The sequence below is a fragment of the Sapajus apella genome, unplaced genomic scaffold (assembly GCF_009761245.1).
Source record: "Sapajus apella isolate SASKATOON/1434 unplaced genomic scaffold, GSC_monkey_1.0 scaffold6, whole genome shotgun sequence".
In the NCBI taxonomy this organism is placed as follows: Eukaryota; Metazoa; Chordata; class Mammalia; order Primates; family Cebidae; genus Sapajus; species Sapajus apella.
The window spans coordinates 41,117,757-41,137,068 of record NW_022436946.1 but is presented as its reverse complement, the minus strand read 5'-3'; the positions used below and the strand labels follow the sequence as shown (position 1 = coordinate 41,137,068).

The 19,312-nt window shown below is 41.0% G+C and overlaps 1 protein-coding gene and 1 long non-coding RNA gene across 2 annotated transcripts in view; both read left to right on the top strand.

Annotated features, from left to right (window-relative positions):
• Positions 1-19,312, top strand: part of FOXO3 (forkhead box O3) — a 125,582-nt gene that overhangs the window by 7,670 nt on the left and 98,600 nt on the right. The window lies entirely within an intron of this gene.
• Positions 303-10,081, top strand: LOC116549496. Its single transcript, XR_004267905.1, has 2 exons — positions 303-6,719; positions 7,008-10,081. It is a non-coding gene; the product is annotated as an uncharacterized LOC116549496 (long non-coding RNA).

Here is a 19,312-nt window from a genome sequence, read left to right as displayed (position 1 = left end):
CCAGCCTGACCAACATGATGAAACCCTGTCTCTACTAAATACAAAAAATTAGCCAGGTGTGGTGGCACATGCCTGTAATCCCAGCTACTCGGGAGGCTAAGGCAGAATTGCTTGAACCCAGGAGGCGGAGGTTGCAGTGATCTGAGACTGCGCCATTGCACTCCAGCCTGGGCAACAAGAACGAAACTCCCTCTTAAAAAAAAATTAGCTCGGTTGTGGGGGTGCATGCCTGTTGTCCCACCTACTTGAGAGACTGAGGCAGGAGAATCCCTTAATCCCAGGAGTTTGAGATTGCAGTGAGCATGACTGCACCACTGTACTCAGCCTGGGTGACAGAGTGAGACCTTCTTTTTTTTTAAAAAAAAAAAAAGAGTGTCTCGGTACCACTGTACTACAGTGTCTGCTGCCTACCATTGTTGTTTCGCAGCTGTTCATGTCAGTGTTGTTTGCCTCAAATTCTGCAAGCCCTTACTTCACTTGCTGTCTTCTGCTTCTCCTCCCCTCTTCTAGGCTGTCACACACTGGAGTCACTATGGTTCTCTTTTTATGTTCTCCATCAGCACTCTCAACTTACCTTGCTAAAATGCCTTTTCTCTCAACACCACTTACCCTGCCCACCCCATGACTCCTACCTGTTTATTTTGTCATTTTCCTGCGACTCTTGAATATTTTTAAGCACAGTGTAAGAGACTCGAAATTAGGGAATGTGTCTGCCAGACACTCACTTGAGTGTTTCTAATATTTGGAGCTACTTTTTGGTTTATGTAATCAGCCCATATGGATAACCTTAGTTTTGGGGCTGTGACTCTGAAAGGGGCTGATGTGGCTCAGGAATGAGCTGGTGTGGCCCAGGAATGAGCTGGTGTCATGGGTGAAGTCTTTTGGGTATTTGCATCTCTGAAGGTGGCATCAGCCTTAGACCTCCTAGCATCAATGTTGATGTGATGTGGAGTAAATGTGAGATGATGCTGTGCTATCTGGGGTTTCTTGCAGTGCCTTGTTAACCAATGCATAAGTCGCTGAAAACTCCGTAAGTGTCCATCACTACCTACCACAGAAACTGAGGGAAGAGTGATCTTGGGATGACCTTGCATTAAGAGAAAAATGAAATCAAGTTTGCCCTCTGTATGTATATCCCACTGTATGCAACATCAACATGCGCTGTCCAGAAAGTCATCATAGAATTGTTTTGCCCAAAGTTTATTTTACCCACTTTTAGGAAAAAAGCTGTTATGTAAAGCCTTAGTTGTTTGTAATGTTCTTCATTTTGTGGCAGAAGTCCCAAATGTACTTCAAGTTTTCTGTCCTTGGATTGGGAAATAGAAGTCATGTATGAAAGGAAAGGAGATAGCAGGCAGTCTTTGAGATGATCTATTTCAGGACCAGTCTGCAGCTTTTCCAAGTTAAGAGTTCTGAATAGGTTGTTAGGCTGGAGATTATGATAGACGACCCCAGTTCTGACTGCATCATTGCCCAGACAGACCCAGTATCTTTCACCATTTTATTCTTGACCAAATGGCATTCATTTCCCAGTGTCTCAGTCTCCCTTAAAGGAAAAAGAACAATAGCAGGCATCCATAGAGTGCTGTGATGTATCACTCTTGGTAAAATGGAAATGTATGATTGGAGTGTGTTTCAAGCCAGGCTTTTCTACAGTTCGCTTGTTCTGCTTTTCACTCCTGATTTTTTGAGGTTTTGATCTTGAGACATTTTCTCTTCAGTGCCTCAGTTATTACTATGGAATAACATAGTAAGTGAAGAGGACTAACTTCTCTGCTGGGCTGTGGCTCTTCTAGTAATTCTGCCACTCCTGGGTCATTGCCTGAGGTGAGGAAGCCAGGTTATCTTCTTGAGGCTCGTCACACCTTGGTGTCCGGATGTGCCCTAGGACTGCAGTGGAGAGGTGAGCACAGAGTAAGGAAAACATGTGGCACATGTGTAGGGAGCAAGGCTGGAATAAGAAGTAAACTCTCCCCCAAACAGACAAACAGCATACATTAGCTTCATTCTGGGGTGAACCTGTAGTGAATCCAAGAGAGATGTGTTGGGCAGTTTTCAGTATGTGTTAGGGTATTCCTTTGAAGACCATTAGGGGGTGGGGGGCAGGTAGAAGAATCTACGTCACATTTTCCCTTATGTATTTTTATCTTAAATTTTTAAATTTTTTATTTGAGACAAGGCCTCGCTCTATCACCCAGGCTGGAGTGCAGTGGCACAATCATAGGTCTCTACAGCTCCAAACTCCTGACTCACTCTGTAGAGAGCTATGATCCTTCTGCCTCAGCCACCCCAGTAGCTGGGACTACTAATGAGCGCCACCACATCCAGCTAATTTTATGATTTTTTTGTAGAGATATGAGGTCACTTTGTTGCCCAGGCTGATCTCAAACCCCTGGGCTCAAGTGGTCCTCCTGCTTTGGCTTCCCAAAGTGCTGGGATTACAAATGTAAGCCACTATACCCAGGCTTTCTTATATTTTAGATGTCTAGTGAAGTTAATAAAGGTAGCCCTTGAAGCTATTGAGAGTTTACTCAGAGCCAGCAGAGGGAGTACACAAGTCTTAAAGCTGATTGCAAGTATTTTTTTCTCTCCACTCTGCTAAAATAATACCTTGATTTTTTTTTTTTAAAAAGAACTCTGAATAGTGTTTCCATGTAAGTTTATTGTCATTATCAGAAAAGGATAGTTTGGCAGAGCATGTGTGGAGATTAAAAACTTAAAGCAAGTGTTTTAAAGGAAATCTTGGTCTTCTAAGACCCATGGTTTACTTCGCATTCCTAGATCATTAAATGGGAGTGCTTTTAGCTGAAAAATATCCTCCCCTGCCTTTCATCTTTTTGCTACTCAATTCTTGATACCGTATGTTCATTTATACCTATGACCAAATTTTTATGGAGAAGTCAAGTGTCTGGATCAGTGGGATGTTCTGTGTTTTAGTGCTATTTTGATTAAGACTTTTGATATTTTCCAAAGCTTCACAGTTCCTCATGGGTGAGAGAAATGTATGTGTGTACATTTCTCTCAGGTAAGAGAGAAATGTAAGGTAAAAGTAAGAGCAACATTATTTCCAACTCAAAAATGAGTATTCATGGATCTACAGGAGACTACCATAACTTTGAACTTCTTGTAATTCTGCAATGCTATAATTTGTCCCCTCCCTCCTCTATGCCCATATTTTGGTGGTGGGGGTTTATTTTTTACATGGCGGTTGGAGTGGGTTGAATAGTGTTTCTCTAAAATTCATGTCTTCCTGGAACTTCAGAATGGTGACCTTATTGGGAAATAGGATCTTTCCAGAAGTAAAGTGAAGTCATATCGGCTTAGGGCAGGTCCTAAATCCAATGACTGGTGTGTATAAGAAGATGAGAAAATACACAGAGACCCAAATAAGGCCGTGGGAAGTTGGAGACAAAGATTAGAGTGATGCAGTTATAAGCCAAAGAACACCAAGGATTGCCAGGAGCTGCCAGAAGCTGGAAGGGGCAAGAAAATATCCTCCGTTAGAACCTTCTCAGGGAGCATGGCTTTGCCAACATCTTGATTTTGGACCTCTAGCCTCCAGAACTGAGAGAGAGTGAACTTTTGTTGTTTTAAGCCCTTAAATTTGTGATAATTCGATATGGCAGTCCCAAGAAACTAGCCTAACAGCCTCGGGATAGAAGAGTGGGAATGGCAGAGTTGCAGATGGAGAAGAATAAAAAGACTTTATTTAGATTCAGATTAAAGTGTTAATAATCATTTATAGGCTACTTTCTTGTCAATTACATTTCTTCTTTTTTTATTCTGCAGCAAGGACAGAGGGAGGCATGAATTTTCCTTGATTTCCCAGTTAGAGCTACTAGAACATGTCCCTCTCTCACATGTGTCCTTCCCCCTAGTCCCTTCCTTACTGAATTTTTTTTTCTGCCTATTTTGTGAACTGACAGTATGGCTGTGCTTGTTGATTGTGGACTTGAGGTTTACAGTAAGTCGGTGAAGTCTGGCCGAGGGCTTTGGTCTAGTTGAGTCAGTCTTTGAGGGGAGGGGAGGGGAAGGAGAAACCAAGGATCCTCGGTGGGAGAATAATGTGGAAGAAGAAGGCTCCTTTTGGCCATGTCAAGGCTTGAGCAGATAGCTGCATACCATGTTCACTGCCATTGGTGATGGTGGTAAGGCTAATCCAGATCTCTCTGGAGTCCTATCAGTGTGTCCTATGCTTGGTTCAAACCTTTCAAAGTCTCACACGCTTGGTACTTCAGGCTCACTTCCCCTCTGTTTTATATTTACATCCGAAAAACCAGCTCTTCTGATGAAGCACAGAACATAGAGTGGTTGTCCTCATAGGAGCAGCAGCAGCAGCAGTAGCCGTAGATATCTGGTAGGTACCCAGTAGGTGTTTGGCTCAAAATGTTTAGACATTTAAGAATCAGTTACATCTGTTTGTTTTCATATTTTAAAATCGTATTTTTGGAGAGGGGTGTCCGGGTTAGGTTAGAGATACAGTTTGTTTTTCATGATTAAAAGGAGTCTACACAAAACATTTTCTGGCTTATTTATAATAGTAATGACAATAATAATAGCCATGATTTATTGAGCCCTTACTATGTGCCATTTGCTTAACTACATTTTTTTACGTTTAGTATTGATCCTGTAGTTTAAAGAGAAGGAAATGGTTCATGAAGGTTAAAGTAACTTGCTTGGGATCCAAACCCAGGGCTCTCTGACTTGGGAGCTTCTGACTTTCCTAGTATGCTTTCCTGTCTTTTGGAGTGTGTGTGGGACTTTGGGTGGGGTACAGCAAGAAATTAAAGAGCTGTCCTTTAAAAAGTTTCTACTCTGTGCCGCATTCTTCATCTCTGTCCCCAGGAATCCCCACCTTAATTAATGCTTTTGAGTTCGTCTTGAATGATCATTTTCAGAGTCGTGCCGACTCTGAGTAACAGCATCTCTCTGTGTGCTGGTGGGAAGTAGACTTGGCTTCATGATTTAGGCTTCTTTCCTTGATTTTTGTATGAGCTAAATAACTTTTAAGAATTAGCATATACCTGGGTCTTTAATGGGAGAGTAGGAATGGCTTGAGAATTCTGTGAGAAACCTGTTGGTTTGGTGAGTCTGCATTTCTCTTCGGTCACTACCAGGTGTGACCATGGTTTACTATGGGTCAGATGCACAGAATACTATTTATAATAATAGAGTGACGCATGGTAGGTAGAAATCTTTTGGGATGGGCCCTTATCGCAGAAGTTTCTATGTTGGGACAGTAGGATATCTGTGCTTTTATAGGCTTCAAGCAGATAGATGAATGCAGACAGCAACATCAAGAAAAGCAGATTTTAGGAAAAAAAAAACACATTTACAAGGAGTTCTTGGCAGAAGTTTTGCTGCTGAATCAGAACTCATAATTAATGATATTAAAAATATTGTGTGAGGTGGTCGTCTCTTTGCAGTGCAGTTACTAACAGTTTTAAAGGCAGGCTGCCAAGACAGAAACAGAAAATGTTGCATAATGCAAGTTGCTGGCCAGGTTAGTGTTTATCTCTACTGAAGAGCCTACTGCTTTTGTCTTCAAGGTAAAAATATGTATGAGTAAGTCCTAAGATGGTGGTTTTAATTGGCCACAGGAAGGCAGTACCTATGTGCCCTAAGATAAAATGTAGCTAACAGAATGCTAATATTTCCATATTATTCTGTTTATGTTGGAAAAAAATTACAGAACTCTCAGTTTCGTAGTAGAGAAGGGTAAGTAGTGTCTGGATAATGTCCGAAGGATAAACTGAAACTCGTATGATAAACGTGAGCAGGCAGAACGGTGCTACCTGATAACCGCGTATAACAGCATGCAGGGGAGGATGGTGCGGCAGGAGGCTGCTGCAGTAGAAGGTGGCAGTGCCACTGTGGACTTTTAAAGGGACAACTCTGGGTACAAACCTGAAGTTTAAGGAGGGCATAAAATTATATACATTTGAGTTTGTCTCCTTGAAAACTGGTTCTCTCTTTTTACTGCATTAAAAAGATCAAGTGGATAGTTGAGTCATTAATTCAGGTAATTCACATTACAAAACTGCTTTTTTCCTGAGTGTCCTAATCATTGATTTTTAAAAATGATATTTCTTTGATCATAAATTATCTGCATAATGGCTTTGGTTCCATATTTCATATTAAGCTTGGGCTGAGTGATGTTTAAAGCCTCCTGCTCACCCTCCTCCTGTTTCTTCCTATTTTATTTTACTTAATACCTTAAAAAAAGATGTAGATTAATTTTCTTCTGATACCATGATGGTTTCATAGAGTAAAACACTTTTTCTAGATCTCTTTCATTTGAACTTTTCCTGTTGATAAATCGCTGAAAAAAAAGATCTACTTAATTTAAAAGCATTGCGATGGGTCTTCCAGAGTTTTTACCTTACATGTAGCTGCTCTAGGACTTACCATCAACATTTATTTCCAAACCAAGGACTTGTTAATCCCTTCCTTCATATTTTTGCATCTGAGTCTGAATTAGGTACGGGTTTTTCTCTTTGTTTTTTCAGTTAGAAAAACTTCAGTTGGTAGGATGAGAAGGGACATATCTTACTCACTTTCAGTACAGTCCCATTAACAGCATTAATGTGCCGTGTATGAATATACTTATGCAGATTGGGGCCCACAAACTAGTAACATTTTGGGCAAGATAATTTTAAGTAAAAATTGAAGCTCTGATGCTGCTCCTTTTTAATTTTCTTTAATAATGATCAGTTTCTGTAATCCCAGTACTTTGGGAGGCCGAGGCGGGTGGATCACGAGGTCAAGAGATCGAGACCATCCTGGTCAACATGGTGAAACCCCGTCTCTACTAAAAATACAAAAAATCAGCTGGGCATGGTGGCACATGTCTGTAATCCCAGCTACTCAGGAGGCTGAGGCAGGAGAATTGCCTGAACCCAGGACGCGGAGGTTGCGGTGAGCCGAGATTGCGCCATTGCACTCCAGCCTGGGTAACAAGAGTGAAACTCCGTCTCAAAAAAAATAATAATAATAATAATGATCAGTTTTAAATTTCTTTAATAATGATCAGTTAGATGCATCATTTATATAACCCTGAGAAGCCTGGAATTGACTTATGAAAATGTCGTAGGCCTGATTAAAGTTATCTTCAAGCTGATACCAGTGTAAGCATGTTTGCTTTAGAACACATGGACTCTTAAGCTCCTAATAGATAATTTTCTAGGTGAGCTAGTATACTGTTTCTTGAAATTAGTGGCCTAAATCAGCCCTTCTATCTCCAAGCCTGTCTAATAAAGATAAGTTTACAGCCGTCTTTTTGAATAGATGCATGTCCTCTGCTGAACTGAATTATCTAAATCAGTCCTGTTTAGTCTCCTCCCCTTCCAAGAAAGATCCTTATTTCATACTGAAAGACTAGGTGATTTGGGCCATATTTTAGGTTTTGTCATTTGTTAAGGTCAAGTTCAGCATTTGACTGTGGACATCATTTAGTAGATGTTCCTTGGGAAGAGACTTATTGGGAAGAGAAGTTTATTCCAATAGTCTCATAAAATCAGTGAATGCTTCAAGTTAATTTATTAGCAGCCAGTGCTGAATAAGCAAGGTACCACGTGTTAAATAAGAAAGGTAACAGGTGGTGCTAGTGAAAAGTATGTCATCTAAGTTGGCTTTGAAATCAATTGTTGACCAGATGAATGTTTCAGTCAAAAATTACGATTCTTGTTTTTAAGATGCAGTTTTAGCCACATCTACATTTTTTCATCCACCAAAAAAAATTTAAATGGATGAATCTGTTTAGCTTTTAATGCAGTGGAAATACATCTGGATTTTTATCTCTTGGCTCCCAGTGTTTGCTCTATTGATGTGAGCAGAGATGATTTTCACCTGACGTCTTTGTTGCCTGCCTGGAGAGTCCTTGCTCTTTCCATTGACTGAGTTCTTCTAACTAGTTTCTTTTGTGTTCATTGTTGTGCCTTAAACAGGATCATAAAGCTTTCAAAAAAATTTTTTTTAGCTTGTTACCTCACGTGTCTGTGCTGGTCAAGAAGGAAGAGAAAAAAATACCAAGGTTTTATCATTTGCATTGCATGTTTTTACAGCTTTGAAAACCCATTTGTCAGTGAGGTTACTGGGAGGATGATTTCAGCTACTGGGTGCTCTGAGAGTTACTTCTTTAATCTCTTCCCTCCCCATTTCAAAAACAGTTTTTTTTGATGGGGAAGAAATTATATATATATATATATATTTTTTTTTTTTGATATATGATTTCAAAGTTAAACTTTTAGTTGATTTGTGAAAAACTAAAAGTTCTTTGCCTCAGGTTCTCAGTAACTTCTAAAAAAAAATAGTATACCTTGTTAAGAGGATTTCCTGGTATGTTCTTTGGACCGTTACCAAGTCTTTGGCACATGAGGGTACTTCCTTGATCATCTAGCTATTTCTGATTTTTGAACCTGAGACAGCCAACATTGGGTTGATCCCTAGATCAATCTCACGAATCTAACAGATTAATCTCTCTTTCACTTGTCCTGGTCATTCCTGGTTGCTGTCCCATTCTGTTCTTTTCCTTTTATATCTACTACACATTGTCTGAAGAGGGCTTATTCCCCTTGTCTTTCCTATCCACCAGTCACCTTTCTCCTACATCAGTGGTTTTTAACCCTGGCTGCATTTTAGAATCACCTGAAGAGCTTTCAAAACCACCAGTGTCTAGGTACCATCCTAAGGCAGTTAGGTCAGAATCTCTAGGTATGAGGACTGGGCATCTGTATTTTTTAAGCTTCCCAGGTGGTGATAATGTATAGCCAGAATTGAGTATCACTATCTTAGAGAAATTAGATTTCGGCTGTGGAAGTTATCAGCTATTTTGGTAATGACTTTTAGACCTGTTTCAGCCCTCTACTCCATAGGAAGCTCCACATGACAAGGAATGCTATAAAGTTGGAATTAAAGAGGAAGGTTGGCTTCTAAGGACAAGAGCATTATTATCACTTAACAAACTGTGTTTAACCTTCGGGCTCCTCCTCCTCTTTAGTATAAATGCATGTGATGTCTTTAGTTTCCAACTCCGACTCATTTTTCTAGTCTCTACTGAACCTTAGTTAACTTACTTTGAAGTTTTCAGCAATTTTAAAGAAGAGATGGTGCTGTTTTAAGTCATTGCATGAGACTTAAAAACTGAGGTGCATAAGCTTAGTATTCTTTTGTGCAACCTAATCTGATATACCAGCAGGTCCCACCATATCCTGATGTTTTAAAGTAATGGTTCTCCAAGTGATTCCCTAGCACAGCAGTGTCAACATCACCTAGGAACTTTCTGGGAATGAAGATTCTCAGGCTCACCCCACACAGACTAAATCAGAAACTCTTTAACAAGCCTTATAGGCGATTAGAGGTTCTGAAACCTCAGCTTTTTAAGTCATTTGCTAAGTCTGTAGAATTATTCTCGTAATAGGAGTAAATAATCTAATATCTCATGCCATCTTGGCTTCAGAATCCTGACAAGAATGGAGGAAAAAATGTGGTATCTGATGAAATATAACAAAGTTCTAGCCCCTTGAGTATTTTGGACTTCCCACAGATCTGTGTTGCTGTGTAGCCTTCTATACAAGGCAAGGATACTCACCTTTCAGGATCACAACAATAAAGAATCCTCTCAGGTGTGCAGAGGAAACCAAATGGGGTTCACCTTAGTGCATGTATTGTGTTCACAAAACTTATGTTTAGGTTGGATTCGTGGCTTTTTTTGTATTTGTATATGATCTTTTTCTCTTGTTTGTTTTGGTCTTTTGAGGACATGCCTAGTTTTAAAACCATCAGACAGGGGAGTAGTTGCACTGACTCATCCCCAGACGGATATGGGACATGTGAAAGAAAGATAAGATAAAAATGTGCTGGGTGTAATCAGTGTGAGAGTGTCAGTGCAGTGAAAGGGAGAGTGACATGGCTCTTGTGATGGAGTCAGGGGTAAGGCAGGACATCCACTTTGGCTGAGGATCCTAAAAGGCATATGACCTCTCCCACCACAGGTGGAGCCAGGTACAAATCCAAACAAGTATTGCTGTTTGTCAGTATCATTGGATTCTGTAGTCCATTAAGCAGGGCCTCATGATCAGCTGGCCATATCAAACCCAGCTGGTGGCTTTAGGAATATAATTAGTGCAAAACATACCAGGTTGGCCAGTTGTGGGTGTTCATGTCAGGACTTTTTACCGCCTGCTTCAGAACATTGCCTGAGATTCATAAACACTAACAACAACAATAACAAACTTCACCAGGATTACTTTGCATTACAATTCATTTTGCTGTTAGTGGCATTCCTTTCCCTACGTGAAGCCATATCCAAGATGTTAGGGCTTGAGTGCTGAGCCTCTGAGGTGCAGCAATCTGGGTTTTCTTCTTGGAGTGGGTAGGGCAGGCCAGTCACTTTCCTCAGATTCACTAAGATTCTTGGGAAGGCTCAAAAAGGCAGGTTCCGTGTTGGAACAACATCAGAAGGTCCACAAGGAAGGGAAAGCTGCATTGAGGGACTTCTGTCTGGGGTCAGAGTTTGGAGGAAAGTCCAAAATATTGTGCTGGTATTACTGCTCATCTGCGTGAAAAATAAAAAGTGTCTCCATTTTTTTTTTCTGAGATAAATAGTAAAGATAAAGCTTTCTTAATATTTTAAGATGTGCCATTACCTGTGAGCAGCATTCCAAATTGGACTCCGGGAGAGTGCTAGGGACTTGTACACACTGGAAGTCAGATACAACTGGTGGGCATTGGAAGTGCTGGGGACAGTAGGCTCCTTTCCAGAGCTGCCACCGCACACAGGTGAAATGTGTAAACAAACATCAGTTGCTCTTCCATTTTGATTTCCCCAAAGCATGAGCCTTTGCTTGCATGTTCTGGAGACAAGGAGCGAGGCTATCTTGAAAGAACCTGGCACCAGGGTCACTTCTGCAGAGGAGAAAAATGTCTGGTAGCAGTCCAGGAATAAAGCCTATCTGGGAGCAGTCCAGAAAGCTTGTCTCCCAGCCCAGAGGAACCCCCAGTCCTCGGCCCCTGTGTCCAAGACCTGGAGATAATGAGAAACATCACCTGCTTGACCCCTCTTTGAACATTGCCTTACGGAGGCTATAGGGGAGGTCTTTGGTTTTGAGACAGTCAGTGTCCTGACTTCTATATGCTGGTGCATTGCAGAGTTGTAGTTGAAGGTGGAAAACTTTTAATTCCCTTCTGCCCAAAAGAGACAAAAAGGGCTAAATCTTACTTCTGTGTTAGTATGAATGGGTGTGATATGTACAGTCATAACCTAAGATTTATCAATCATTTTCATGGCTATAACTAAAAGCTACTGTTAATTGAACATTTATTAGCAGTGTGTTAGACACTGTTAAGCTTTATGCATATTAGCTCTTCCTCTTTTTTTTTGAGATGGAGTCTCACTCTGTTGCCCAGGCTGGAGTGCAGTGGCACAATCTTGGCTCACTGCAACCTCCGCCTTCCAGGTTCAAGCAATTCTCCTGCTTCAGCCTTCCAAGTAGCTGGGACTATAGGCGTGTGCCGCCTTGCCTGGCTAATTTTTTTTCTATTTTTAGTAGAGACGGTGCTTCACTATGTTGGCCATGCTGATCTTGAACTCTTAACCTCATGACCCGCCCACCTCAACCTCCCAAAGTGCTGGGATTACAGGTGTGACCCACCATGCCGGGCCTTAGATCTTCCTCTTTATGCATGAGGAAACTGAGGTACAAAATGGCTAAGTGACTTGGCTGAGGCCATATAGTTGGTAAGTGATAGAAATGGGATTCCTGTATCAATATGTCTCCACTTTGACTAAGTAAACTCCAAAGTCAATTTATCCAAGCTTTAGGGATCTTGATTTCATAATACTGCCTGAGACCTCACTGGCTTGTTCTTTTCCATCATATTTCTCATTTTAGTTTTAAAGAAGAGAAAGGAAGGGAGTTTGCATGATCCGTTAGAATTGAGACAGATATGTTCTACCTAGCTGTTATTGTTTCAGAACCCATAGAAAGAACAGACTTGAGTGTTAGGTTGTAGACAAGCATTCACATTGAACACAAAAGGCTTTTCAGACTTGCACTCTTGTCAAGTGTGATTATTCTTAGGGATGGGACACTTCAAACTGCTTCTTCAGGCTCTATAGCAGATGTAAATGATATTCCAGGAAGGGTGACCCAGCTCATTTTTTGCAGGTTCAGAAATGAGACACATAGATGAGTTTGCTCTAAACTGCATTTAAACTTTCCTGCAGTCATTGCTTTCTCTCCCTCCCTCTGACTCTCTTGTGGAAGTTGAAGCAACCTAATTGTATATCATCTGTTGGTGAACAGCCACATTGTGCTTGGAAGCCAGTGGGTCATTTGGGTCTAGTTTTCTTCTTTGGATCTGCTTCGTAGTTGAAATTAGGCTCAGGACATTGTGTATGGTGGTTTAAGAAGGTGACTGCAGCCGGCAGGTGTTGAAAGACGGAAGCAGCAGGAGGAGGCCGAACTGTGGAGGACAAGGTTGATAACTGGATTGGCAAATGGGGATTGAGGAACATGGAAGGTGGCCCAGTAAAAATACCTTGGCAGAAGCTGGAGAGTTGTAGTTGTGTGATTGTGATGATATATTAGGGGTGATGGCTGGGTTTAGGGAGAGTTAAGCCATTATGAAATTTCTTCAAAGAACATTATTAGACAACACATATGTACTCTTGGTTAAGGGACACCATTAATGAACACACTTTATAATTTAAAATGCTAGCAGAATTTGCTTTCAGTCTCAGTCACGGAACCATTGAGACACTTTGGGGAGGCAAGCGAACCATTGCACTTCTTCCTATACTGGAAGGAAAAAGAGAAAAGCAAAGTTATTTCGTGGTTTTGGAATATTTTTTTTAAAAAGTTTGTGTTTTGATAGTGCCTTCCAACGAGTTCAGAATTATGAGGCATTTCTTTGTCAAGGTGAGAGAGGCATTTTGAACTAAATCTCCCAAAGTCTTCAGTGTTTGATGGGCAAAGAAACGAGAGGAAAGAAATAGGAAACTGCCATGCCATCTTTCCCCCATTATCGCCCTTTTATGAAAAATGATCTGTGGCTTGCTGCCAACACTTTGTTTAAAAAAACTTGGTTGTCTGGTATTTCTCATCTGCATGAAAAATAAAAAGTGTCTACATTTTTTTCTGAGATAAATGGTAACGATAAAGCTTTCTTAACATTTTTAAATATAGGCTGCATACTCTCCAAGAAAAAAGCCCTACAAACAATGTCAGCTGTTTTTGGAATATTATATAAATAGTTTTAACTGTCATATAGGGACAACATATTTTTCCTGCACTCCTAACCCTCACAGGAAAAAGGACATTGGCTCTTTCTTCATTGGCTTGGTGTAGGCCATTTATTTACTAGCCACCTAAGTAAGTGCCTACCAGCTGCTTTTTGGTGAAATCTAGGGATCATCCTAAACATCTTGTTTACTAGATGTGGGAAGCAGGCCCAGCGGGCTTGGACTGAATGGAAGTAAGAGTCTAGCATGTACTAAGAAGCCCAAGATTCCCAGCCCTGTGTTGTGCCCTGTGTTGTACCAGGAGGCAGATTTTCATCTGTGGAGTCACCTGGGAATCTTTATATCCAGTTCTAAGGACTGAGTAACATCCTTTTTCTCCGGCCAGACCAGTAACATTTTTTAAACAGTTGCTGGACTTTTGAAATAAAAATTTTGTGTTTTCTGGCATGTAAACAGAGATGTCCTAAAAGAAAACAAATGAACCATTTGTCAGATAATTCTGGTTACCTTAATCCCTTTGTTAGGTTTTTATCATGGAGATGGTAGGTGACAGCTTTGAAGGATGTTAAGCAGTGGGGTTATTTTTTTTTTTTTCCAAGGAGACAATTCTTAGGACAGACTGAGTATTTTTTCCTCTTGTTTTTGAGCGTATAGCTGTAAATTAAGATAGGAAAGCTGACTCTGACCCAGGAAATATAGGATGGTAGGCCAGTACACTTGCAGGATCTGTTATTTAGACCCATGTTGAGTGTAACTGCCTTCCATGTTACCCTCAGTACCTAGACCCCCTTCTCATCAGCCCTGCTTTTTGTCCCTAATGTTTCCTGTTCATCTCACCTGGACTGCTTCTTGAGGGATTTTCTAGAGGAAGGATTAATCTGAGATGCAAATTAATGCCAAATTGATGATGTAACTCCTGAGTCCTGAAACTCAATGTCTTAGATGTCATCTGGCTTACTCCTTAATTTTCTGGATGAGGATACTAAAGATCAAAGATGTAAAGGAGCTTACTTGAAACCACCCAGCGAGGCCACCCTTACCTATGAACTGACTCCATGGTCACCACCATTCTTACTGAGGAAGATCTGCTACTGTCTCATGAGCATCTGTAATGTGCCTGGATACAGTTCTCGCTTCAGACCTCACCACCTCATTTTCTAGTGAGGAACTAGGCTTTTTATTTTACTTTGGCTGGTGTTAGGGGCATTTGGTGAAAAGGTAGCTATGGGAGACTTCAAGCAGCCAAAATACTACCTAATAAACCTCTGGACCTTGAAAAAGAACTGCTTGTGGTAGCCCTGTTGTCCAGAGTGATAGGGCCTGAGTTTTCTGAGTGGTTGTAACTTTGATGGTTGTGACTTTGGGAAAGAAGTATATTGCATGTAATGTTTCCAAGAATTAGTCACTCTGAGCCAGAGGACTGTGGGCACATAAGCTGAATCAGTGGCTTTAATGGGCAGCAGTTGACTGCAGGAGAAATTTGCAGTTTCACCAGTCTTATTGCTGGGCAACCCATACATTAAATAGTGTTTGGTTTGTTTGGATATCTTTTATTGAGAATTAAGCCCCAAAGCAGCTTTCTGTATGTATTAAAGTCTGATTGATAATGCTAAGCTTTTCTTTAAGCACTGGAGAAATTTGGCAGTGTCTGGAATAATAATTTGTTTGGCTTTGGCACTGATAGTTGAAGTGCCACTTCTAGTCACTTTTAATGTTACCGAGATTTCAGTCTCAGTGCCGATTATTGAAAGGTTTGTGGCAAATAAGATTTCAATGCTGTGGTGAAGCAATCTATGTGTGCTTTAAAGGTAAGTAAAAATAGAGCACATTTTCTGAGTATAATTCTCGTAGACAGAGTTTTGTTGGCCACCCAGATGGTTGGAAGTTCTGGTCCCTCAGCTGTATGGGTTGGTGGCAGTGGTTCTGGCTTCTGAAGCTTGTGTTGGTCCAGGCCTAAACTCAGGGAAAAGTATACATGTTGAGGGCTCATGCGGCTTGATCATATGGGGGTGTGCTTCATAGGTCACAGGCATGGTTATTCATCCATTTACTTTCATTCCGCCAGCATGGCAATGCATGAAATAAAGATGGACATTCAAGTGAGCATTGCTTCTGATGAGTCTGCAGGATAGTGAGTGGTAGGGATATGCAAACAGAAAGTTGCGATATTTCTTGGGAGATGCCACTAATCCTCCTTGTCTAGAAAGAAGGGAAGTCTTGCTGAGCTGTGCATTCTGGCATGTATCTCTGCCATCATTCATTATTTTTTACCTCTGTTAATGAAATTTCTGACAATACAGGGTGTCGTTGGAGTTCATATTCTTTTGTTGATAAAAGTATTACTGTAATCAAAGAATTCCTTGCAGAAGTTTTGCAACCCTCAAGGAAAAGTGATAAAAAACAGACCCTGCATGATAGATTGCAGGGTTCAGGGAGGTGGGAGTTGTCCTTCCTTTTGCCTTGGCTTTGCTTTTGTTTGTGTAACCATGAAAGGATACTGAGTCTGCTTTTTGTAAAGGAGATAACTTGGCTCATCCCTAACATGCAGAGTGTTGGGTGAATTAACAAGTGGAAGGCACGTAATAATATGTGGTACTTATGTAGTATTTTGATGATTTCACCTAGAATCTTGCCATCTGGAAACTTGCATTTACTAGGATGTAGAGCCAATTTTGGATGATACGGAGTCCAGTGTGTATTTAAAATGGGTTAGATTTTCATTTGACTAAAATCTAGGAGGTTGTAGACTAATAGAATAACAATAACGATAGCTTTTCCTAAGGAGCTCTGAATGGCCTCAGGAGCACTCTAGTGGGAGGTAAAAGACAGGAATCTTATCTTATTTCAAAGCAATGCAGTTGAAACATTGTAGCCTGCACCAGGTGGTAGAGCTGGCCTCTTTTGAAATGAGAAGTTGAATTCCTGATCTATGGCTTTGGCACTTGGTTTGCCACCAAGAATTGCTATCTCCAGAATCTCCAAGCCATGAAGAATCTTTGCCATCTTATTTCCCAGCTCCTAGGGAGCAGAGGTTTCCCACTTGGAGTTTAGATTTTGCTGAAAGCACCAAAATCCAGGCCTCAAAGATGTCAAAGTGGATCAGGGCCTGGGGACCAGCTGTGCACTATTGAGATTGGAGCCCAGTTGGCAGGGAGGCCATGGCTCCTTCACCATCCAGGAGGGCCCTCTGCCTGCTTCCTCAGCACTTCAGCAGAATGAGGCTGGGCTCTTTATTCCAAGACAGCTGGGAGTCTCTACAAGGTGTGCCCCATGCTTTCCTTCAATGTAGAGATGCCTTTTACCTCCCATTAGAGTGTTTCAGGGGCTATTTAGGTGCCTTAGGAAAAGGTATCATTATTATTATTCCATTAGTCTTATGTAACCCTCTAGGTTTTAGCTAAGTGAAACTCTAAACCATTTAAAACACACTGGGCTCAGTAGCATCCAAAATCGGTCTGTGCTTAGAGGCTTCTGCAGAGTGGTGGGTATGCTGCCCCAGTAGCTGTCACTCTGGCTACTGCCCTTATATCTCCTTCAAGGGTATATGGGAGAGAAATAAGGGGCACATGCCTAAGGTTGCCTTCTTCTACATTCCTATCCCACTTTCTCAGCAGGTTTCCTACTTTTTCATTGCCTCTAAAACAGACACAGATCTGCCATTCCTGGAAGGCCTCAAACCTCTGGAAAAGCAAAGATCACTTTTCCCCCAAAGATGTTAATTCCAAACTTGTTTGTTTATGTTCCTCCTTGGAATGACAGCTTACAAAAATATGTACAGTATTAAGGGATGAAGCTTCAGGGTAAAGGACAATATAGTACTTGACAGGTACTAGAATTAGGTCACACATTTCACTCTTGAGTTTCATAGCAGCTGGAGCAAAAAGGGACATAAGATTAGCTTCCAAACTTATAACTGCCTTTAAATAAAAACAGAAACAGTGTGTCTTTTTCTGTTACTCAGAAACTTTTTCTCTTGGGACATCATAAAGAGAACACTGATCTAATAAACGACATTCTCCTACTTGAAATTTGGTTCTCTAAGGTAATGAGCCAGTCCGTTAGTTTCAGTGTTTGTTCCTCAGTGGTGCATTTATGTCCATCTTTCTGGCCTTGTGAATATTTTTTTTTTTTTTTTTTACATAATATGAGTTAGACTGAGTATGAATGGCTCCAGACTTAGGAGTGACTGGCACTTACAGATGAAGCAGTATGGATTAGTTTCTTTGGGAAGGTGGTTGGAAGAGTCCATGGGAGGAAACCCCAGACAGGTAGGAAAACTGAGGAAGCAGAAGAGGTGGGCAGAAGACAAAAACCCTGACATAAGAAATTGTCAATATTGAGAAGTAGCAGGGACGTAGCAGAAGGAGATGGTTGCGAGGAATACCAGGGGGCTGGTATGTAGTTGGTACCCAACAGCAATGCATTGGTATACTTAAACCTCTAGTGTGACTCTGGCATGAGACCAGACTCTTGTTCTCATGAAGTAGGGCATCAGGGAATGGGAGTTAATGAGGAAATTGCATTAACATTTATTGAGCACCATTCTCACAATAAACCTGAAGGGTAAATATTATTATTTTTTAGTAGAGATGAGGTCTTGCTGTGTTGCCCAGGCTGGTCTTGAAGTCCTGGGCTCAAGCAGTCCTCTTACCCTGGTCTCCCAAAATGCTGGGAATATAGGTGTGAGCCACCGTGCCAGGCCTATTTGTTTTTAATTTATGAAGAAACTGAGATTAACAGCTGGGTCTGGCCCATGATTGGTTCAGTAGGTATTTGGTGGACCAAGTTGACCAAGCTCATCCAGCTTCTGAGTGGCAGAGTGAATATAAACGTATCCTGCTCACTCCATTTCCTAGTTTCCTCACCTCTACCAGGGTCTCTGTTGCTCAGAACAAAAGCCTAGGACTGGGACAAGCCTCTGGGTGACAGATGAAGGGATTTTGCTGATCTCTGGGGCAGCATTGGTCCCGAATTGCTCAAGGGAGTAAGATGGTTTCATTGAGGAGCATCACATGGGGGATTGATGGGAATAGGTGTCAGGCAGCCAGCAGAAGTTTTGTGTACCTACCTGTGGCACATATATTATGCAGATTTATACAAAAGTGTATAGAGGTGTATACACACACACACATACGTACACACAAATGCACACACACATACACAAACACAGACACACACTTGTTCTACAGCTTGCTTTTGAAGTGAGAGCCCTGGCTCAGTGTTGGCCTTGTTTTTTCTCCCCTCCGTTTTAGACCAGTATGTGTTCCTGCAAACAGACAAGGCATTGTTTAAAGCATAGTGTACTCTCCTGCTTTTGCATTGTCATCAGAAACCCTTGACGAAATGTTTAATTTTTCCGAGAGGTTATCTGTACTAGTTGACTTCCCTGATGGTACATTTGGTTCTGGAACCTTAAACTTTTCTTTTGCCTACCTGTGTTGTGTTAAGTCAGCCATAGGACACACATAAATATTTTTATAGAAAACTTAAGGATTCTTTAGCTTTGAGATGACTCAGACCCATGTTTCCAAACTGAGCCATGCGCTAGAGAAGGGCTCCCCCAATCCTCCTTCCTCCTCTAGCTTCTTGTCTGTGTAGCCGTCCTTCTTAATACCCTCTGTTTGCAGTCAGGCAAAAGGAAACTGCTTCCTGAGTATAAGCTTCCATCTAAAAATGAATATAATTTAAAAGGCAACTTTAAGTTAACAGCTCTAAGTTCTGTGATAATCTGCCAACCAGTTGCATTGTTTATGATGTCATTTAAGAGTGTGTTTTATCCTCTTTAAGTTGATAAATTCAAGAAAGATACATAAAATGTGTGTGTTTTTTAAGATTATTTTGAGCCATTCAATATATTTAAAAATTCACTTTTTATTCTTCTCTGCACTTGGTCCTGTTCTTTTGCTAGTTTTCTGATTCATTTGCATGGACTTTCGATTGGATGTTGCATTTTTTTTTTAAAAGCTAAAGGTAAATAGAGGTAGTTGTACAGTTACATTTGTTTAATGAGCTTTTACATTTTAAAACTTTGAAATAATCCCAGCACTTTGGGAGGCTGAGGCCGGTAGA